This window comes from Sinocyclocheilus rhinocerous, unplaced genomic scaffold (assembly GCF_001515625.1).
Source record: "Sinocyclocheilus rhinocerous isolate Xijiao unplaced genomic scaffold, SAMN03320098_v1.1 scaffold1158, whole genome shotgun sequence".
NCBI lineage: Eukaryota > Metazoa > Chordata > Actinopteri > Cypriniformes > Cyprinidae > Sinocyclocheilus > Sinocyclocheilus rhinocerous.
The window spans coordinates 728,838-735,233 of NW_015632473.1; positions in this window are offsets into that span (position 1 = coordinate 728,838).

Consider the following 6,396-nt stretch of genomic DNA (forward strand, 5'->3'; position numbering starts at 1 on the left):
TCGTGTTCCTGGCCACCACATAAATTGAAGCATATTGGCTATTTATTAAAAAAGGTGCCTTCGATACGAGCCCCCTGCTCAAATACTGCATATAATACACATAAAAACATATAAACAAACATTTGCATACGGTATATGCTAAGCTAGCAGGCTAATTAGTTAACGGTATGCTAAGCTAGTACACTGTGTAGCCTGCTACACTGTGCAAAACACAAGCTAACTAACTAAAAAAAAAAAGAATTTGTGTATTTTTGCCTTTATTGTGATAGGACAGTATAATGACAGGAAGTGAAGTAGGATGGACCGGGAAAGGTCCGCAAACCAGGACTCGAACTCAGGATGCCCGAAGCACAACAATATGTCGGTGCGCTGACCACGAGGCTATCGGCACAACTTTCTAACATTTAAAATAAATAATGGTTGTAAAAACAGTTCAGACAACATATAGCTACATCATGAAGGAATTTTTTAAGTTTTTCTATCGGTAGACCAAATTCTTAATGACGTACAGGCTCATTTTGGTTCATTTGTCTATTTCAATGAAATAATAAGTTCAAATGAAATAAGAACAAAATAGCAGTTTGTAAAGATAGCAACAAACAGATTGCTAAAAATATATAGGACCTGTATCCCCCCTCTGAAAAAGTTTGAAATCCACTGGTCTTTTGACACCCCTATAATTCACACACACAGACAAGAATCTAAAGAACGTATTTGAATATGTGATTTGAATATTAGAATATGCCGCAAACATTGTCAGTATATGTAGATACCATGGTGTGAATGTTTCTTTAGTTGGCGTAAACGGAAGCCATTCTTTTAAACGATACAGTCGACTAATGTATACCTTTTTTCAAATCAATGAATAGACTCTCATTGCTCCAGCACACTTTATCCCATAAATTGAAGTAATCCGTTTTCATCAGAGAGGTATAATTTACAACCACAAGAGGTCGATATACACACTAGCAAGCGCTGTTGTCAGGGTCAACATACCCCCCAGAGCTTATTTTTCCCCAAAATGAATGGCACTTCTTTCAGCCAAGCAGCTTCACATTGCCATTTGTAGGTTAGTCCGGATAAATCATTCAGCCCCCTCGTATCCACAACAGTTCCTTTCAGATAATAAGGTCAGGGAGCACATTCCAGGCCAAGGTTGACGGTATTGGAGTCTAAATTAAGAGTCTGCATGTGGTAGAATGCTGGTCAACAACAGCCTATGTATGAGCTTAAATAACTCGCGTCTTCATTCAGATAGCACACGACTAAAGCAATTACACCTTTTTTGCTATTATTTTAACTTGAAAGGAAAGAAAAATTATAAATATACATATGTTTAAATATTAACATTTATATCATATGCATGGGTTTCTGGCATAAGTCGAGGGGAAAAAATCATAGAAAAAATTAAATAATAATAATAAAATACAAACTGCATACAATGTAACACAGCTCCACCAGTATGCGGTCTAAAATGGTGTGCAAGAATTGACTGAAAGCTGATCCCTTCATTTCTATCTTCTCTGGCAGAGAAGAGTCTCTCCAGATCAAGTTCACACACTGTGATGTATGGCATTGCCTTACACGTACATTCTGCTGGCTTTGCTGTGTAAATACTGGAAATGTCTGTATTACTTCTAGGGGTCAGAGAGGAACATTTTATTCCTGCTCAGTTTGAACCCCTCATATTACAGTTCAGGTATACCTTTGTTTACCAAACAAATCACCCAAAGCCACAATAGCGTATATGCCTGTATATCTGTGTAAAAATGTTTGAGATCTATAAATATGAAAGATTATATATGTTATGCAAGATCAGATTGTGATTAAGCACCTATTACTCCAGTCTTCAGAGTCACGTGATTCTTCAGAAATCATCATAACATGCTATAACAATATATCAGTGTGTGCATAAATATAGGCGATAGTCGATAATCTGATTTTTTTGTTTTGTTTCTGAAGCACATTTTGCCAATGCCAAACCACATCAATTTTAATACTGTAACTGCTATGAATTTTGTTTAAACTCATTTTTAATTGATATTTAATCGTTAACGAGGGCTAGAAGTAAAAAACGCCTTGTATTCAGGTCCACAAAATCTTCATTTATTTCATGATGCATATTAAGTGGGGGTCGTGCTTCGGGATTCCTTACCTTAACAAAGTCTCTGAGAACCTGGCACCTTGTACTTCTGGAGACTCCAGATAGTTTGCAGTTCTGGAAAAAGGTGGCACTGGAGACTAAAGGCTTCCTAATGGTTTAATTCTTGGTTTAACACCTAATTCTTCACCTTAATTCTTTACTCTTTTGCAGTTAATATATTGTCTTCTAAACCTGTTTTTTGTGATCCTGCTGCCCCAATGACCATTTTTTGTTCAATGGCCATGCCTAATTTAGCAATTTCTATAGTATTGCATCCTTCTCATGGACATTTAATAATTTTGGACCTTTCAATGTGTTAAATCTCTTTTTTGCCCCATTTTACCTGTAAAAGAAAACCTGCTATATAATAATTATTCACATCTGAATATAATACTTTTTTTCTTCCAGCCCTCATCAACAATTATATTTTATTTATAATTGATAAATGATTAAAATTCATAGTAGCTTGTTTTAAGATTGATGTGTTTTGGAATTAATTAAATGTGCTTGGAAAAAAATATGATCAGAATTATTGACTTTATGCACACACTATATTTGGTGCTCAAGAAATGTTATTTTTATCAATGTTGAAAACGGTTGTGCTGCTTAATATTTTTGTGTAAACAGTGATTATTTTTTCAGGATTTTTGGATGAACAGAATGCTCATAAGAACAGCATTTATTTGAAATATTTTTGTAATTATTATAAAAATTATTTTGAATTAATTTTTGTAAAAGATGTAAAGATCTATACTGTATGAACCCCAAATATTTGAACTGTAGTGTGCAATCATTCTGTAAAGAACCACGAATACTAGCATCACAATTCGGTTCGTCATTTTCTTTCTTTTTTCCTTTGACTCGCAAGGTGTTGCAAGCAATACATGTTTTACTGTACACTACACTACAGTATTTGGGAATCGGGGCAAATCTCTGATCTGCTGCAATGTCTGGGTCCAACTGCTGGTGGAGCTGCAGACCTTAAACTCACTGGACAAACATGAATGCAACAATCCAGTCTAATAAAAGCTAAAGCTTAATATTGCAAACGTGCCATATTCACAGCCAAAATAGCATTATGTGAAAGGACAAGCACTGACAACCACTAATATCTAAGCTCCCATTATGACCCAACATCTACGATTTTGTAATCAAATCTGTATAATTATTGCATATCATACAATAAATGCAACATGATGGTGATAACCTGTACACAGATTCTGAAGCCAGCATTTGTTGCCAGTTATGATGTTGCAGGCTGTTGCTCTCTAGGTCATTAGAGCAGCCCTCATAAGACAGAGACTATTTAGTCATTGGGTCATTACTGTGAACAGCGCTAATTAATCTCGGAGCGCAGAGCAGCGTCGTGAGAGGGGTTCTGGTTTTTGATTACAATAGGAAAGCATTTGCTGCGGTCGCCATAATGATACCAAGCTCCTGCTAGAAAGCCCGCGCTCAATCCGGTCACGGACAAGGTTTAATCAATACTGTGTCCTTCATCCTGCATTCAGGGCCGACCTTGGCAGCCTTTTGTCTCCTAAACGAGGGCAAAGAGCATAAATGTGGATACACAGAGAAAAGAAAGAATGGTCCAAGCACTGATCCCACATGAAAATAAAACACTAGCGCATCCAGTCAGCTCATTTGGAACCATCATATGTTTATCATTATTTTACCTTAGCCTAATAAAGTGTCACCGTGCCAGGATCGTTTGTAAATTTATTAGAGCCTCCTAATGTAGGCAGAAAGGTTAGAAAGGGGCAGACAACACCAGCACAAACATATCAGGGTTCAATCAGGGTCTACCTATTGATTCATTTGAAAACAAAGAACATTATCATGCAATAGAGGGCTATAGTAGACCAAATGATGTGAAACAGCAGGTATATTTAAGCAGTGAATATGAAATATGTAGATAAAGGAGCCTTGAACAACCTCCAGACTTGAAAATGCTAATCAGCAATTCCTTATGACTGAATTATCACCATTGAAATATTCTTAGAAGCATCTCGGGAACAGATAAATCAACAAAATCTATTGTTGGAAAAACAAATTTAATGCATCACTCTGCAGTACACCAAATTTTGTGTTACAAAACATGAAACAAACTTATCGAACATTATCGTCAGCTAACAAAGGATTATGAATATCGACAGTAAACAATTTACTTGTGTAATAATGAATAAAGAAACTAGTAAAATGACTTCACAGCTTCCTCTTCTGGGTGCTGATGTATAACACTAGAGGACAAAGAAAACAAAATTAACTTTGGTATATGCAAAACATCTATAAAAAAGTAAAAGGTTTGAGAACATGCTCACAGACAGATTATGAAACGACACACTGGGTCTGCTTAAGCTGAAAACACTAGGAAAACAACTCAGGAAAGAGCACAGGTACTTGAAAAACATAGACAACACATACCATTGTTTCCTCTGAGAAATGCGTCTCCATACTTGTTCTTCAGCTGGCCATTGACATATTCCTCTGTCTGTTCCACGGCGATATTCATGTAGCCGTCAAGGCAAGCCAGGACTCCTAAAGGCAAAACACACATTAGACATAATGTAACTTTAAATGGGTGTTTTTTTGCACCTATTAGAAAACTTAAAATTCTCGTCTTAGTGATATTTTATATTATACATAAAAGCATTATATTATATTATAGTACATAATTCTGCGCTATGATATGGGGAAAGCAAATGGTCCACCCACAGTTATGCACCAGCTCCAGATTAGAAAAGGTCTGAGCTGTGTTGATGCAGCTCAGGGAAATATTCCTTTCCATGGATGCCAGAGGTCATTTTGACTGAACATGTTTTTAAATTTAAGTTGAATATTTTTGTCAGTGGATATATAGCAGCAACAGTGGGAGATTGAAAAACATTTAATTTTAGACTAGTCAAGTATGTGTCGATGTCAGTTATATGCAGAATAGCACTCTTTGACAAAAACGTGGGCTGAGTCTACACTTTCTAGAACAGTGGTTCTCAACTAAGAAGATGGGTGTGATTATTATTATTTTTTTTTTAATCTTTAAAAATCATTTAAATTCCATCTTATATCTCTATGGGTATTTTTATAATGGATATACATTTTTTCTAATTATGCCAAAATATTTTAACAGGTAGAAATTACTTTTAAATGATACAAATGTAAAAATTTTAATTTTAAAACATAAAAAAACTAAATACATTTTTAAAATATATTTTTTAAAATCCTTATCCAGTAAATCACAAGCAACTGGAAAAATCATGGGGCCTTCGAATATTGTTATAGACAATGGATTGCCTTGGAGTCAAAAAGGTTGAGAACCACTGTACAAGAGGCTTAAATGTAAAAAATAAAATAAAATAAAAATGTTTACGTTTGGTAAAGCTAGTAAAGGATGTCAATTTTCGATCATTTCCATGATCGATCGTCGTTTAAATTAACGATCAATTAATCGATTAATCGTTAACTTTAATGCAGCAAAATGCGTCTATTGCAGCTGCACGCAGTCACCGGCATGACAGGATGTGCAAAACCCACTCAAAAAAAACCCCCACTTTCTCACCCGAATTAAAGGGGTTTTAGTCTGAATAAAATGCTAGTAGCAGGAGAAAATACAGAGAAATTGAAGATTATAAATCACTAACGTAACATGATCACAGATGTAAGGAAATGTGCCCAGGCTTTATTGTTAGCAAAAAAAGAACTGTAGCACAAGAGAAGAACGCCGTGAGATTAGTTTATCATTCATTGACTATACTAAACACATTATTTTTAATGAAACCGTCCATCTATGTTTTAAACCGCTGTACATTTAGCATGAGCTGCTAGCTTCGCCTGTTAGCATTACAACCCAGTGTGTGACACAATACACTCGTTATACATGTCGCAGAGTCCAGTAATGCAATTTATTTAACCCTCCGCTAACGCCAAATGTACTCGTTTATTTAAAGAACACAAAGAAGTCACTCACCTCTACCGTTTTGTAACGTTTGCCGCACGTTTCGACTGACTGTTGACCAATGAACTGAAGCGTTTATGGTGTTTACACCGCGCAGCCAATCAGATGCGTCGATAAAAACCCAGCGTACGGAAGCCGCAAAGATAACATTATCTCCTTTGAAAAATAATGCGGAGAGGAAAAGGAGCCAAAACGACAAAGGTAGTGAAGACAGAGAAGCTTCGCTTTTGTTTTAGTAGGAAATTAGACGGGTGCGCTAATGATAGATAGATAGATAGATAGATAGATAGATAGATAGATA